The 18173-nt window shown below is 34.4% G+C and overlaps 1 protein-coding gene across 1 annotated transcript in view; it reads left to right on the top strand.

Moving 5' to 3' along the window:
• Grm7 (glutamate metabotropic receptor 7) overlaps positions 1-18173 on the top strand; it is a 769727-nt gene that overhangs the window by 52194 nt on the left and 699360 nt on the right. The gene's annotated exons all lie outside the window — the stretch shown is intronic.

The raw sequence follows: 18173 nt of genomic DNA, 5'->3' as shown, positions 1-18173 counted from the left end.
TAAAGTTGACCTCCATGACCTGTCTCCATACCAAGTTATCGTGCACTCTGTGATTTTCTAGCTGAGTCTAGATATGGACTTCCAATTGTATTCACCATTTCCATTAGTGAGAAATTTTTGCCTCTCTGTTCTAATTAAATTTACTTATGGTTCTTTAGGTATGTCTGCCTAAATAGGGGAACTCTTAAAAGATTTTTAAACATTTCAAATTCAAAACAAAGGAAGACATTATTTGTTTTTTATCAATCTATTTTTGGATGTGCTCAGCAGCTACTTTTCCCTCAGTAACCTACAAAAAAGAGTGTAAAGAAGGCTCCATAAAAAATTTGCTTTTATTTTCTCATACTACACGAAGTACCAAAAACCTTCACTAGAGAAAAGATAGCCTCTTCAACAAATGGTGCTGGCAAAATTGGAATTCCATATGTAGCAAAATGAAATTAAACCTCTATCTCTCATACTGTACAAAAATCAACTCAAAGTGGATCAAAGACTTAGACACTAGAACAGAGACCCTGTGCCTAACAGAAGAAAAAAACAGGCCCAATTCTTTGCCATGTCAGCCTAGGATCTGACTTCCTTAACAAGACTCCTAAAGCACAAGAAATAAAATCAAGAATCAATAAATGGGATGGTTTCAAACTTAAAAGCTTCTTCTCAGCAAAGGAAATAATGTGAGGAGAGAACTTACAGATTGGGAGAAAATCTTTACCACACACACCTCTGATAAATTATTAATCTCTAGGATATATAAAGAACTCAAAAAACTTTAACACGAAAAAAAGAAATAACCCAATCAATAAATGGACTAAGGAACTGAACAGACACTTCACAGAAGAAATACATTTGATCAACCAATATATGAAAAAAATGTTCTCTAGCAATTAGAGAAATGCAAATCAAAACTATACTAAGATTTTATCTCACTCCAGTCAGAATGGCAATCATCAAGAATACAGGCAACAACAAATGTTGGCGAGGATGTGGGGAAAAAGGCACCCTATACATTGCTGGTGGGACTGCATATTGGTACAATCATTGTGGAAAGCAGTATGGAGATTTCTCAGAAAACTTGGAATGGAACCACCATTTGACCCAAGTCTCTCACTACAGTGATGCAGCCACACCAATGTATATAGCAGCTCAACACAATAGATAAACTATTGAACCAACCTAGGTGTCCTTCAATAGATGAATGGATAAAGAAAATGTGGTATATATGGTCAATGGAATATTACTCAGCTTTAAAGAAGAATGAAATTTTAGCATTTGCCTGTAAATTGATGGAGTTGGAGAATATCATGCTAAGCAAAATAAGCCAATCCCAAAAAAACAAAGACTGAATGTATTCTATAATATGCGGATGCTAATTCACAATAAAGAGAGGTTACTAAAGAAGAATAGAGTTACCATAGATTAGTGAAGGGAGGGGAGGGAAGGGGATGTGGGGATAGGAAGGGTAGTACAACGAAACAGACAATATTATTTTATGTGTGTGTGTATATATATATATATATATATATATATATATATATATATATATGATGGCATGATTAATGTGATTCTACAACATGTATAATCAGAAAAATGAGAAACTGTACCCCATAAATATATGATTTACCAAAGTGCATAAATACATTCTACTGTCATATGTAACTAATTAAAAAAATTTAAAAATTAAAAAAAAAAATTCGGATATAAGATAATAGGAGTCTCTCCCTGCTTGATTTGAGTTTATGCCAATCATCGATTTTAGGGGGAGGTGATATGGATAAATATAATTTTTAGAATATTCCAAATTATTTAATTCCTGATGTTGTATTAGGCCATGATAGAAAATTAGGATTTGAGTAAAACATCATTTATTTTTCTTTTTCCTTTCTTTTTCCTTAATTTGTTTATATAGAACTTGTACCTTTTCCTTTTGGAGTTTCTCAACAGGTTAAATTGCTAAATGCAAGAGCAAAGCTTACTTTATGCTCAGTTAACTAAATGAGATGGTGATTACTCAGCAAATGCTTACTATGCTCTTTTTATAGAGTAGAGTATAACATAATTTTTAAGAATCAGACACAAAGATATTCTATTCCTTGATACTACCAGTCAGGGAATATATATAATGTTTCACCACTAAAAGCAGTAAGCATGATTTAAATGTAACACACGGATTTCTTTTTTTTAATATTTATTTTTTAGTTGTAGTTGGGCACTATACCTTTATTTCACTTATTTATTTTTATGTGGTGCTAAGGATCAAACCCAGGGTCATGCACATGCTAGGCAAGTGCTCTACCTACTGAGCCACAATCCCAGCCCCATTTCTTATTTTTAAATGCATTTCTATCCCTCATTACTTCGCAAGAGTTTTGTGACTACTAAGCTGAAACAAATAAAGAATAAAGTATTCATCAAGGCCTAAAACAAAAAAAAAAATGGAGACTGATGACTTTTCTTGCAATTTTTTAGAATAATATCTCTGCAGATATAACCAAACTTGCTTGTTATAACTCTCACGCATCATCTGGTTCAATATCCGACTTACTTTAATTCACCCAATACTCACATTACCATTGTTTGGGGTTGGCCCTACTTCTCCCTTCAGATTTTCAGACATGGTTGAGTTGTGTCTCCTATGTTGTTGACATAGGAGAAAGTTGTGTGCCTGAGAAGTGATTTCCATATGAACTTCTCATAATTTCAGGTATCGTTTTATTTTGCCTGAGCAGACCCAAACATATCTCAGAATCATATATTCCCCAAAATAGCATCGACATATTCTAGCCAAGAGGAAGAATATGATCTAAAGGTACTTCTTAAATTATGGACACTTTAGGAAATCCTTAAAGAGATAATTTTAATATAGCAGCATATAACTCTGGAACCTGGATGATACTCTCATGTGAACCTGTATAAAAGCTAATTCATACAGGTTAATCCCAAAGGCATTCATCACACTGGCCTAGAGGCATCTGTTCTTGCAATAAATATATGAGTACAAGTCCCATCCATATTTTGCTGATCTCTGTGATTTGATTCTAACCCCCAGCAGGAACAAAAGCTGCAGAGAGGCAACTGGTTTGCCTCAGTAGCATAACCAATGTGAAAAGTTTGGGGCTGGGGCTGGGACTCAGTGGTAGAGTACTTGCCTTGCATGTGCAAGACCCTGGGTTCGATCCTCAGCACCACATAAAAATAAATAAGTGAAATAAAGGTATTGTGTCCAACTACAACTGGAAAAATAAATATCAGTAAAAAGTTTGCAGGCAGAATCAGAAAGAACAGCTGCAGGAAGAGAGTTAGGGATAGATGACAGCTAATGATTCAGAAAGCAATTTGCATGAGATCCTTCTGCTGAACAGGAGGCAGCAGTGCCTGGGTAATGGCTTACCATCCACTTCCAGGCTGGTTTCAACACCCTGAGTCCTTCAGTCAGTACCTATGTCTCAAGGGAATGCCCAGTCAACAGCTTCTACCTACCTGAAATAGCACAGTCTGTTATTTAGAATTTCAAATAGCTTTTCATCTATTAGAACACATGGATCTATTTTTATCATAAGGCTCAGGATACCTGGTATTATATAAACTGGTTCAGCAATGAAAGTATAGGTAGAATTCCAAAGCCAACTAGTTGATATTCCTTGAGAACTTATTATATACTCCATGCTGCACTGTGTGATTTGCATACTGTATTTTATATAATACCAGATCTCTGAAGTGTGTGATAAAAGTTCCAGGGGCTCTGGATACAAGAAGCAATAGCCAGAATACCAAATATTATCAAAATATGATTCATTAATACTGAGTGGCCCTTGTCCTGCCATTTTGGAATTCTGCATGAGGTCCTACACCTCCCCCCCCCACCTCTCTCTCTCTCTCTCTCTCTCTCTCTCTCTCTCTCTCTCTCTCTCTCTCCCTCTCCCCCCTGCCTTCTCCATCCCTCAAATCACATATGACTAGACCATAGGACATGTCTCAGGCAAAACCTTGTGACTAATGCAAACCTTTGTGGAGCAAAAATTCCACTCACTTTCCATATCTGGTCATTAGCCACTAACATTAGCAAATTCTTTTCTAGTAGCAGAATGGAGCACAATGAGCTTGGATCTCCAATTCCCTCCCAAACATGTGAAGGCAGAATCATGAGTCTAACATGTCGTGTTCCCTGTTTTATAGATATGCAAAGGGAGGAGAAGCTGAGTTGAACACAGCCATGTCACCTACTCTGACTTTTCTTTTCTGTATTTACTACATGTCCTTCATCACCTGGCAATTTGCTTTTATCCTGAAATCTGAGAAACTGAATGTTGATCAGGATAGAAATAAACAATCATAAATAAGCTTGAAAAGCATTTATATTTCCATTACCTAAGAAGGTTGCTTGTGTCTTTTCAATGAATACCTTTTTAGTGGTCATGAAGAACTAATGATGTGTTTCAGTTGATTAAAATAGTCAAGAATTCTCTTAGTATGCTATTGCATAGAAGTACATTATATTACTTTAAGCCTCATATATGATGTGGAGTTTGGATTCTAATGCAAATTGTTTTCTGCTTTTCATAAAAAAATGAATATAAGACTTTACTGTGTACATTTATCAACTCTTTGTTTTCCTTCCTATGAGCATTTACTATTACTGGATGAATGATCATGGTAAATATAAGCATATCCTCTAGCAAATCACAAATTTTAGGAACTCTATGCATGTAGAGCTTTGTGAAGAGACCAGGGAAGACTCACCTACTAGGAAATATACTAAAATCAGTGTTGAAATTTAACTGAATATATCATAATTCATTTAGAAAGAAGTTCAGATTATGATTGTCAGTTGTTTCATGTTATGTTCAAAGACTATGGAAGCACTGCTGGAGTCTAGTATTTTGACTATCATGGGAATGTTACAATGCAATGTTCTGATTTCACAAACCAGTGCATTGGTGGTGCTTAAATAGATAAAGAATGTTGAATGATTAAGTGAAGAGGAAACAGGAGGTCTGCTTGCTAGCCTTGCTTTGGCTACTGACAGGAATTATGTTGATTTTTAGTTTATAATTCCATCACTTATTAATTCAGTTTTCTCACCTATAAAATGAGTGACCCTGGTTCTCTAATAAACCTTGATAATAATTAGTTGTAGGATTCTAGAAACATTTGGATTTAATTTGGGCATGGACTCGAGTACCAAAAAAAAAAAAAAATGTTATTTCTACAATGGCCTTGAGATTGAATTAACATTGCAAATAAATGTTTTTTGAGAAAAGAATCATCAATTTGGAATTCATCTCCACCGATTGTTTTTACTATTTGTTTAACCTTTACCAGATCTATAATAGTTTATTTTGTTCCCCCTGCACCTGGACTGGTAGACAGAAAGGTTGGAGAAACACATCAACACTTATTTTAGATACTGTGTTATCAGAACCAACTCTGTGATCTTTACTCTGTCTATTAATTATTTATTTCATCTGATGTGCTATTCACTGGATTCATAAAATTTCCTTTTGTCATGATGTTTCTTCCAATTTATGGGACTGTAAATACAGCTGACTAGACATCACTCCTGGCTAACACACATTGAGTCTTGTGTAAAGGATTCCAGCGTTCTTTCTGTTCATACGCTACTCCAGTTTTATTCATGTGCTCTTCTTTTGTTCACCCATGACAAAGTATCAGTGATGTAAATAAAAGAATGACACCTGAGTAAGATGAGTAAGGTGACTTGAGCTTTCTCTTTTTAAAAAAATTGCTAGCTTCATGGCAAAGTGTACTTCACTTATTTTCTCGGAATCTCAGTTATTCAGTCTATAAAATGGGAATAATTATGTCTACCACATAACGTGCTTAGGATGGTAAACAAAAGAAATTCTACCCATCTGCTGCCATGTTGGAAAGCTATGAAAGAATTGAACACATTTGAAGGTTCACCACACTCTGTTTGAAAATAGTGACTACAGGGAACACTTGTAGGGACCTTCTGAAGGTACTTCAAAGAGATAGACATATATCTCTATGAGCATCAAAACTAGCATAAAATGAGAAGCATTCTGACTTCCCCTCTAGACAGAGAATCAATGATGCCTGATATTATTATCTTTGGCTATGCAATGGAATCTCTTGGGGAATTTTTTAAAGTCTTAAAGCCCAAGCTGAAACTTATACCAAATAAACATGATTTTCTTGGGAGTTGGACCAAGACATTTGTGTAGTTTAAGGCCTTCAGATGATTCCAATATGCAATGAAGATTGAGAACTACTGTATGTGATAAGGACTATGGCTAAAGAGTCACAAAAGCAGATGCCATGGCAAGCTGGCTCTGCTTTGGACATGGAACTCCATGAGGATAAGTAGCAATATAGATATGACTTTTTCATTGGTGACTTGTCATATGTATGAAAAACAAGTCTAAGGAGCTACAAGACACTAATTAAACACACTCATAGTATGACAGACTCATTTTATCCGACTGTATTTATTAATTCATTGTATAATTTCCTGAGCTATAGGAGTCCTACTGAGGGAGTTCTTGCTGTGCTATATGTTGAAGTGTTGACCTTTTGATTTTTTTTTCTAGCAGTTTTTACTATTATTGGTATAAATTCTAGTTCTTCAACCCAATTTGGGTTGACTTTTATGCAGGATGAGAGAATGGGATCTAATTGTCTTCTACATAGGGATATCCAGTTTTTCAAGTACTGTTTGTGAAAGAGTCTGCCTTTTCTCTAGTGCATGTTTTTGGCACTTTTGTCATATGACTGCATCTATGGGCTTTCTCTGTGTCTTCTATTCTGTTCCATGGGTCAATGTGTCTGTTTTCATGCCAGTACCATGCTGATTTTGTTATTAAATCTCTGTAATGTAGTTTGAAATTGGGAATGGTCATACCTCCAGCATTACTGTTTTTGCTCAGAATTTCTTTGGCTATTCTGGGTCTGCTGTTCTTCCATATTAATTTTAGAACTTTTTTTGTTTTTTCAAGTTCTTGAAGAATGTTCTTGGTATTTCAATGGGAAGTGCAGTAGATCTGTAGTTTGCATTTGGTAATATGGCTATTTTAATGATATTAATTCTGCCTTTCCATAAACAAGAGAGGTATTTCCACCTTCTAGTGTCTTCTATTTCTCTTCAAGGCCCTATAATTTTCCTTGTACATATACTTTTGAGAAAATAAGTACTATAGTTTCTATCTTTAAAATTTTCCTATTTTATTTGCATGTCTATATGCATAAATAGTTATAGTTTCCTATTTTTATATGCATAACCATATACATAAATATGTTTACTTATATTTTATACATACATTATTCAATAGCATTAGGATGTGCTATTTATATAACTTTATTAACACATTTTTCACCTAATATTACACATGACCATTTCCCATGTGATCTAACATTCTTCATCAGCTAACCTCCAAGATACTTCCTATTCCAAAATATGGGATCACTTTTTAAATAATCTCCTATTGTTGGGCACCTAAGTTGTCTCAAAATGTTTCCATTTACAAATTCTCCAATCAATGGCACTGTACACATATTTCTTTGATCTTTTCTAGTTACACACTTAGAACAAATTTCTAAATATGCAATCATCACTAGGTCACATTCAGTTTATACCCTCATATGTGTAATTTTTTAAAAAATTTAAGTTTATATGTTCACATTGATCTTATTTTTCCACACCCCTGTCTTCCCTAAGTACTTTGCACAGTTTTGCAATTACCTCCACAGTTTGCCAAAATGTCCCTTAGAAAACCTTCAAAGATAGCTCAATATTGATCCCATAATTAAAAATGCAGTTATAATGGCTTGTTAATGTATAGATCCAATTAAGGACCACAGTTTTCCCATGAGAACTTACTCTATTTGGGGCTAAATCCACAGGAATATCCCAAGGTTACTTGCACAGTGAAATTGTATTGATATTCCATATGTGCATCATAGTGTATGAGGAAGCAAAATTTGTGAAAGAACTTAAATGTGAAAATAATTATGCAAATGATAAATATTATTTATTATTAAGTGTAATTAGTAGCTGTCAAGCAAATCTTTTTCTGACAGTCAAAGTGCCACATAACTTTCAAAATGAATGCTTATAATTAATAATATTTAGATATGGAAAAAAATTAGTTTTTCTCAACTTTTTCATCATAGCCCAGATATTTCCAGGCAAACAACTTGATAGAATCAATAGAAGCCTAGTTAAGCAGGTGATAATCTTCTCTTGCCCTTCAATTTATCATTCAATAGCTTTTCCATGGATTGCAATCATTGAAAGTTTGTAATTGCAGTTTTCTGCTATGTTTACTGTTAGAAAATTTCCTTTTGAATGGCGCTTGCAGTGCTAATAAGTAGTAGTTTTGTGAACAGTTGTTTATAGCTCACAATGATTAGATTCACCTCTATTGGAACTGACTCATAGTATGCCCATTCTAGGAATTTAGGGTGATTTTTCACATCTGCCCTTTTGGTTAGATGCCTTGGGAAGGTGCTCACTTAAAAATCTTGCAGCACTTGGTCTCTGCTGGCAAATGAGAGAGCTGCACTCACCACCCACAGCCTGCTCAGAAAGCTGAGAAAAATTTGAAAAGGGCAGGGATCTCTGTAGGACTATCAATCTGTTCCATTCAGTGTGATATTATTATAGCACATGTAAAGTTGTTAATAAAAATCACAATCAAAGCAGTAGTTCAGGGTCTAGGGCTGGGGCTTAGTGGTAGCCATTTGCCTGGTATGTGTGAGGTACTGAGTTTGATTCTCAGCACCACATATAAATAAATAAAATAAAGGTCTATCAACAACTAAAAAAATATATTTTTTAAAAAAAGCAGTAGTTCAGGAAGGCATGAGAAAGGCATAATTTCAGTTTCGAAAGATGGTGTATCTTCTTGGGAAGAGGGCCTATATTCATTGTTAATAATGAATGGCATCCATTCCCCTTTATTGTCCCCATTAACAGTCTCGTTAGGACTCCTTGCCATCCTGGCCACCTCCCCCATCCTACCAGCTGCTCGTCTCAGGATCTGCTTTGGAATATCTACTAGATGAAGCTCTGAAAGTACAGGGTCCATTTTCTGCAAAGATGAATCAGTCTTTTATGAGCTGCACAATATAACACAAGAATCAGGAATCTAATGAAAGAGAATATGAGCTAAAATTGAATAGTTATACAACAGTAGGTTATTTAGGAAGATGAAGCAGCAGATTACCTGCTGTATATCACCCAGTAGGTGTGCTTTCTCTCCTTTTTACTTTTTCCCAAGGAAAAGAAAATGGATTCCATTCTATTATTGTTTTGGACCAAAATGTCATCCATGATTGTAAGATAGAAGTGGGGAAGAGAATATATGTGGAGTTTTGGCTATCAATGAATTTGTTGAACCCTACATCTGGCAGTATTTATAAGGAGACACTTGTTAACCTAAGCATATGTTAGAAAATTTAAAGTTGATTAGAATCGTAAATGGCCTGAGGCTGTGTGGGGAAAGTTGAAGGTGCCAATCACACACATTGCTCAGATGCCATCAGAGGGATTTGGGGAGCTATTAAGGTATATGAGCCCTGTCCCAGAGCTTCTCAGTATCAGATGAGAATGACTCTTTTTCTTACACAGATCACCCCTTCTTATACCATCTACAAGGGAAGCCCCTACAAATGTGGTGTCTGCAATGTTCATCTGATTTCCCCCAACCCATATATTGCTAAGGGATGCAATTAAATTAATGTGCTGGTAGAGGAATGATAGGAGCTCTGGGGTGAGGTCACCTGTGTTCAAATCCCAACCCTATCATGGACCTCATTATGCAAATTGGAAAAGTTGTTTATATTCTCTAAACTGCAGTTCCTTTGTCTATAAGGTAGCAATGGGTATAATCTTTGCTGGATTATTGTGAGCATTAGAAATAATACATGTAAAAAGGTCAGTACTAACAAAAAAGACATTCAAAGGGGTAGTTATGAATAAACATGAGGAAAAACTATCTATTGTAGACCATCCTAAAGTGAAACAATATATTGAAAACTTATCAGAAAAGCTTAGAGTCAGCAAAGATTTATCAGAGTGTGTGACTGTCCTGTGGATAGGTCTTAAAGCATCAACTTACATCCAGAGAGATTTTCAGTATGTAGTGTAGGTAACACATTTCCAACACATGTCATTATAAGAACTAAAGCTTTGAATTCTTTGATTTCTCACTGTTTGATTTTTTCAATCTTAATAATTCATTAGAGTTCATTTGAGTTTAGCCCTTACTAAATTATAAATGCTAGCATTTTACATCTAAAATACATGGTTTGCCCAATGCAGGTGAGGAAAAAAATAAAGATTTTGAATTGGTTGACCATAGCTTCTAGTCTGGGCTTCTAGTCTCATTCCATAGACTAACAGGTAGAATTAGCAGAGCCAGTAAGTTAATCATTTTGAGGCTACTTAGATTAGATCAAGATGCTGATCTCCAGTAGCTATATGCACTTAGAGATGGTCATCTTCTTGAAGGGTAAGGATATGTCTTACACAAGTAAAATCCACAAAGTTGTTAAAGGCATGCAATGCTTTGGTCATTTTTCTCTCATTTAGTAATCTGAAATGCAAACTCCCTCTAGTTACTGTGATAGTCCATCCTTTTTCATCATTATTACTTTTATTTCTAACATCTTTATAATCACTCTGACCAACTTAGTGCCTGTAATGAGCTTGGCTTCATATCCATTTACATTGTGCACTGCTGTGTGTGTGTGTGTGTGTGTGTGTGTGTGTGTGTGTGATGTGTGCGCACGCGCACATGTTTTCTAAATTTGTGTTAGTTCTTGTCTCTCTCAAACAGCTATCAATCTTTCATTCATTAGGTAAATATGGCATTAACTACTTAGGAAGGGCAAGATGATATCATCCCAAGTGCCCTATTTTGAATAATTTGTAGTGGTTGCCAAAAGCACTCTTACTGACAGAAGAGTTAAGAAAAATCTCAAGACTGTCTGTCTTCAGTGGGGAAGAATGTCATGATTCATAAGCAATATCTTCCTTGAGTGAAAGAGGAAAGAATAGAATTAAGAATGGCATAGAGGACTGAAAGGACAAAATTGAGACTTCCTTGATGTCATTGGTCTGTATGACCTACTTGGAGACTGGGATTATGTCCCTAGTTTTTATCATGTTCCTATACAGTTTATTTTCAGACAATTACCAGCATGGTCTTTGCTTCATTTCTCCATTAAGTTGCTACTGAATCTTCCTGACTGGGCATCTCCATGCACTCTCTTTCCTTTGCCAGGATGCTTGGCTGAGCATCCATCCTCCAAAGGGGCCTCTACAGGGAAGACCCATTTACCCTCAGAAATTGTTTATGGTTATTGTACATTGCAATTCCCTCCTCTTTTATGCTATCAAAGTTGTATGAATTTGTAACTATTCCTTGGTAAATTTCCTTCCTTCCATTCTTTCACTAGGGATTGAACCCAGGGGTGCTTAATCACTGAGCCAAATCCCAACCCTTTTTATTTTTTAATTTGAGACAATGCCTTCTTAAATTGCTTAAGGGCCTTGCTAAATTGCTGAGGTTGGTCTTGAACTTGTGATCCTCCTGCCTCAGCCTCCTGAGCTGGTGGGATTACAGGCATGTGTCAGATGTGGTAAGTTTACTTTTATACTTATTATTCTCAAGGAGCTGCAGAACCATCTCTCTCTTTTCATTCAACTATATTGTACCCAGTACCTATACCCAGGAGAAAATAGACATTTGATAAATACCTGTGGTAACAATGAATGCACTAAACCTTGGAGATCCTAATGATGTAACAAGAGTTGCTGGCTTTGCAGAACTCATGTTCCAATGAAGGAGAAAATTCATTAAATACAACCGGTAGGATTCCACATCACATACAGCCAGAAGAATGAGAAATTATACTCCATCTATGTATGATGTATTGAAGTGCATTCTGCTGTCATGTATAACTAATTGGAATGAATAAAAAGTTTAAAAAATAAAGCCAAGAAAAAAAAATAAAAGTTTATGAGACAGTGGGTGGGGTAAAATCAGTACAGGTGTAAAGGAATATTGCTGATTGAATCAAGAGACAGGTGTTGGGACAACACACCAGGTATGCTGGTCAGATCAAGTGAGAAGTAAAAGTAGACCTCAATAAAATTGCAACTTAAAAAATCAACCACTGCAACTTCTGTTCTCTACTTGAATGCTATATTTCACCATTAAAGTATTTTTATTATTTCAAATCAAATCAAACTACCAAATAAATTAATATGTAACTACAGTATTATTTTAAAAGCATTTTTTAAAGAATTTTAATGGACATTTTTGCCCCTGGAAAGTACACAATTAGGCTTTCACTTTGAGAATTTTTTTTTAAACTGGGGATTGAACCCAGGGCACTTAACCACTGAGACATATCCCCAGTCCTTTTGTATATTTTATTTAGACACGGGGTCTTACTAGGTTGCTTATAGTCTTGCTAAGTTCCTGATGCTGATTTTGAACTTGAGATCCTCTTGCCTCATCCTATCAAGCTGATGTGATTACAGGTGTGTGCCACTATGCCCAGTAATGCTATACTTTTTGTTTGTTTGTTTGTTTTGTTTTTGTTCATCAGTGGTCTGTCTTTTTTGAATTTGTTCTAATTAGTTATACATGACAGTAGAATGCATTTTGACAAATCAAACATAAATGGAATATAACGTCTCGGTTTTCTGGTTGTACATGATGTAGATTCATTCTACTACCCTTCCTACTCCAATTCCCTCTCCCCTACATTTACTCCTCTCTATATAAACCAAAGTATGTCTATTCTTCCCTAGCCCCTCAACTCTTATTGTGAATTAGCATCCATGTATCCATTTTGCCTTTGTTTCTTTGAGATTGGCTTATTTCACTTAGCATGATATTCTACAGCTCCATCCATTTACTGTCAAATGCCATAATTTCATTCCTCTTTAAGGAATAATATTCCATTGTGTATATATAACACATTTTCTCCCCACCCCCTATAGCTTTTTACTTGATATGTACTCTATTTTTCAAATCCAGGAGCATGTATTGGGTCTCTGGGTCCATTTGCCAAAGTTTAGTGGGGATTATGGAAACATAGATCTAATATTTTAAGCAGAAAATGGACCAAGCATCTCCTACAATTTGGGGACATGAAATTATAGTGGAATCATTTAGAGGAGTAAAGTTATAAATGTCTTTTATATTTAAATATATAACAGAGATAAAGAATTATCATACTACATTGATACATGCACACCCTCATTTATAGCAGTTTAGTTCACAATAGCCAAACTATGGAACCATACTAAGTGTCCATCAGCAGATGACTGAATAAAGAAAATGTGAGATACATACATATATATATATATATATATATATATATATATATATATATATATATGTTTTATTCAGACATATAAGAAAAATGAAATTATGTCATTTGCAAGAAAATGGATGGAATATTATGTTAAGCAAAATAGGACAAACTCAGAAGGTCAAGGGTCATGTGTTTTCTCTCATATCTGAATGCTAGGGAGGAAAAAGGAAAAGAAAGCTGTGCGTGTCTCATGAAAATCAAAGGTAGATCAGTAGAATAGAGGAAAGGGACCAGAGGAAGGGAGGACGAAAGGAAAAGGGAAGATACTGGGGAATGATATTGACCAAATTATATTGTTATGTTGTATACATGTATAAATATGTAAGAACAATTCCCACCATTATGTGCAACTATAATGTACCAATTAAAATTTTGAAAAATAATTTAGGGATGAAAAAAATATCTTTACTAGTACAGTCATGGATATTTAAAATAAAAGATTAATTAATTAAATAAAAGATTAATTTGAGCTTTCTTTCAGCTTTAGACATAAATTATTAGGTATTATATACATTAGAGAAGAATATTACACGAACTCTCCAGTTGAAATATTTTTAGAAATGGACTGGAGTTTTCTGGCTTATTCATTTTTTTTTAAATAAAGGAGAGATGTAAAAAAGAAGGGATGAGTAAAGAAAGGATAGGACAAGACATTTCCTTAAATCATCCTGAGTGCACTCATATGTAATCTTGCTAGTCAGTATAGATAAAGCAGCAACTATGTTTAAGTCCACTGGAGATTGCTTACTTTAAGATGGAAAGCATCTGATGGATTTTAATGCCATCTTCAGCCCTGCATTAATTGGTACATAGGAGGCCATTGATACAAAATGCATTTTATGGCCTGCATAAAATCTCAGATAGAAGCCAAGGTGATGACAAGCCATGGCTTGCAAGACCAGACCAGAAGATTTTTTAAGTTTAGCCAATCTAAATGATAGGAAACATTGACTTACAAACTCTTTTTTTTCAACTAAGTGGTTATATTGAGAAAGAGCCAATAGCAATTAGAAGGAAAAGTGTTCATATTATCCTTGTGTTTATGCTTCATGTTGCAATTAAATGAAAAGTAAGATTTATTGAATGAGTATTAAATTTATTATGTAGCTGATATCTATTTCCTCATTACTTTTTCATTGCCCACTATAATTAATAATTCTGATTATGAAACTTTTCAGTCTAAAGTTGTGTGATTTTTCTCTGCTGGTTGGACCCAAAATAAGTATTAAATCCTCTAACCTAATATTTGTGTGGATGTTACTGTTTTTAGTTTTAAAAGAATTATGGACCCTTTTCCACAAATATCTTATGAGTTTCTACATTATTATTTTAATGGTTGCATAATAGTTTATAAAAGTTATACATCATCTTTTTTCCTTCAACTTTTTTATCAGCCATACATGCTGTTTCATTTTTCATTATTAAAAATATATACTGCCTTTAAATTGCAAAAAGGACTTTGGTGAACAGCCTTGAACATAAACCCTTGCTCACATATGTAATGATTGCCCTCAATTAATGTTTAGTCATTTGGACCTTATAAATGCTTTATGTAATCCCAGAGGAATTATTGAGTGGTTAATAAAATTTCAGAAAATATTTATATAAGAAGAAAGGGAATCATGACATTTGTTGTTTCCTGCAAACTTTCATAGCAAGAATTTGTAAAGTGTCTCATGCAACACAAGAACTAAAACGAGATTTGAGACCAAGCCATTAAATATCAATTATCATAAACCACTTCTAGCTGCTGCTTTGATTAAATGTTTTCCTCATGTTTTACATTTAGGAAATACACCTCATCAAAAGAATTGTAAATGAAAAAGAATTAAATTATTCAGAATAACTTGGTAGGTCTTGCAAGGGAGTGCTCTGAAAAAGAAATCACATTGTTAACCTGAACATTTTAAACAAATGGAGCTTGGTTGATTTCATGGGTTTACAATAAAGACCCCTGTAGGTCCAGCTGGAATCCTTCATCCACTGGCCCAGTTGTTTTCTTGACACAACTGCTTCCCAGGCATAGAAAATGCTTGATGTAGAGCTGAACATGCCTGAACTACTGGGCAGCTTTCCATTTAATTTGTACCAACCAGGAAATGATACTTTCATTGAAAGCCAATGAAAATGAACATGGGGACAATCCCTTCTAGAACCAACCTGCTTTAGAGACTACCTCTAAAAGCAGTCATCTTCATGCAATATTTATATTTCCAATTTGCTTTTAGATGTTTTCTGAATGAGCTGGTGCATTTCTGAATACAAGCAATTTGGAAGTTTGCAAGAGGTGCCATTGTTAGTCTCAGAATATGGTGTTGTAACATTTATATGTAATGTCACAGTGGAATCATAAAAGTACCCAGGGATGTAGCATCTTTGTTGTTGTGGTCATGATCATTAGCATCATTAACCACACACTGTCATTTATTGAGCACCTACTGTATAAACAACCATGCCTCGTATTTGTGAACTGATTTAGTTAATCTCCACAAATCCCTCTATTAAATAAGTACCCCCAGCCAAAGAAGTAAATACCATTACCATCCCCATTTTATATAAAAAGGCAATGAGGAGAAATATATCCAGAATTTTGTTATGATCACACTTTTGTATCAGTATTTTGCTAGTGCAAAAAAAAAAATCAAACTGTCTTCAAAGGCAGCAGCCTGAGAACTATACTGACTTGCACATACACAGAAGCAAAAGGAAATCTCATGATGGACTGCAATCTGTATATGGGGTAAAAATGGGAGTTCATATCCCACTTGAATCAAAGTGTGAAATATGATATATCAAGAACTATGTAATGTTTTGAACAACCTACAATAAAAATTAATTAAAAAAAAACTCATTCATTTACTCCTTCATATCTGGAATTATCAACTGACTCTTAGCTTTAATGGAAAAAGTGAAAATGAAAAAGTTAATGCTTAATTGATGCCTAGTTTTGGTTTTAAGAAAGAAAAGAATAAAAAAGAGTTTGGAAAATTAAAAAAAAAAAAGAAGACTCTTCACCTTCATTCAACCCCTTTGTAGGGGATTTAAAAATAATAAAACAGAATAAGAGAGATGGACATTGACACCATTGGCAACATCACTTTAATCATTAGGCAGGGAAGAAATTGGGAGAGTGGGCAAAGGGGCTTCCAGTGGGCAGAGCTCTGTGTGGCCCATTCTCAAGTCAAATAATTGAAATTTTCTTCTTTAAAGGTAGGCCACTTCCAGGAAATTCTGAATCATGAGGTTTTGCTCAGTGTTTAAAAATTTGTACCAAAGAAATGAAAGGTACTGAAGTTAATAGAACATCATAAGTTGTGCCTTATAAATAACTACCTCCTACTCCAAAAACTTAGGATATCTGTTGATATATTGTGGGTTATAGATTCTCTATCTGCACTTGCTATTTATTCATTAGTAGACAACATGATGTAAAATCATTGAAACCTGGTGTATAAATAATCCCTCTCCATTCCTTGTTTGAATATGTAACTAGAATAACTACTGCTGAGATTCATGATATTTTAACTTTTTTCTGCACAATTTATACAGACCCCAAATCACAAAATGTTTAGGGGGACTCAGAAATAAATATTTCATGCCAACCCTTTTGCAGAGATGAGGTAACTCAAGCACAGTTAAGTCAATTGATCCACACATACCTGACCAGAAAGCTATAAAGAAATTGTAGTCAGACATATCCACTTGGGCTATCTACAGATTTTTGATTCTTTCATCTCATTACCAAGCAATAAATTTGATTCTTTATATGAAGAATACTGTGGCTTGACTCCATAGGATAATACCAAAAAATAAATAAATAAAAATAAATGTGGGTTAAAGAAAAAATAATAACAAAACTTAAGTTGATCTGGGATTTAAAAACAAATAGTTATTCTCTTTGTTACTTGGGGCTCAGAGCAATAGCTTGTTGCTGCATTTAAATGATAAGTCTATCTACCTCATTTTAATAAATCTTTGGATTCTGCATGTGTCATGAAAAATGTAAAGTAAGTTTTAGAACAGTAAGATGTATGAAATTAATTTCTACTCTGTGTCAAAAAATTCCATGGAAGGCAATTAATGTATAAAACCCCAGGGATTATTGCCCTAGTGTCTGCTTTACCAAATAAACCACAGATCTCAAATCCCACTGTTATCTTGCTATTTATTTTTTGTTTGTGGGTCTAGGGAAGATGTAATCTTATACTGAATATGTACCTCATCAACAGGCTGAGGATATCTTCTGATTTCTGTCCCTTTTCTGATCTGGAACAAAGTGTCTAGTTGTGAATATTGATATGTTACCCATATTCCAGGCCACTACTGCTTTCTATTTTTACTACACAGCATATTTAGGAAATGATATTATTTATATAACCACACTGGGGTAAACTGGAAGATATGTAAATGGAGCTTGATGAAAATGGTATCATATTTTTTATATTAAACAACTGAAGTAAAAATAAAGTATGAGGTGTTGGGAAGATCTTAAATATTTAGTTTCTATAAAATTCTCAAAAATATTTTAAAAATTTTAAATGAGAAATTTGTTCCTGTTCTATAAATGTAACTTTTTTATCAGATCTTATGCTTTAACTTGTACTCACATTTATGTTACTGTAGTGCACAGTCATATGCAATGAGAAATTTTGACATAATTTTACACATATTCAGAAATTACAAAGTTGAAAGAATCTATGGTTTCTTATTTCTTTTTTGGTATACTCAAGAAATTAAAATATCTTCTGATTATGTGCATAAAATTAAAAGCAATACAAGTTTGTTGTTTTTATAAGCATGTC

This window comes from Callospermophilus lateralis, chromosome 20 (genome assembly GCF_048772815.1).
Source record: "Callospermophilus lateralis isolate mCalLat2 chromosome 20, mCalLat2.hap1, whole genome shotgun sequence".
Lineage (NCBI taxonomy): Eukaryota > Metazoa > Chordata > Mammalia > Rodentia > Sciuridae > Callospermophilus > Callospermophilus lateralis.
The sequence above is the reverse complement of the archived record's forward strand: the minus strand, read 5'-3'. Positions and strand labels throughout refer to the sequence as shown.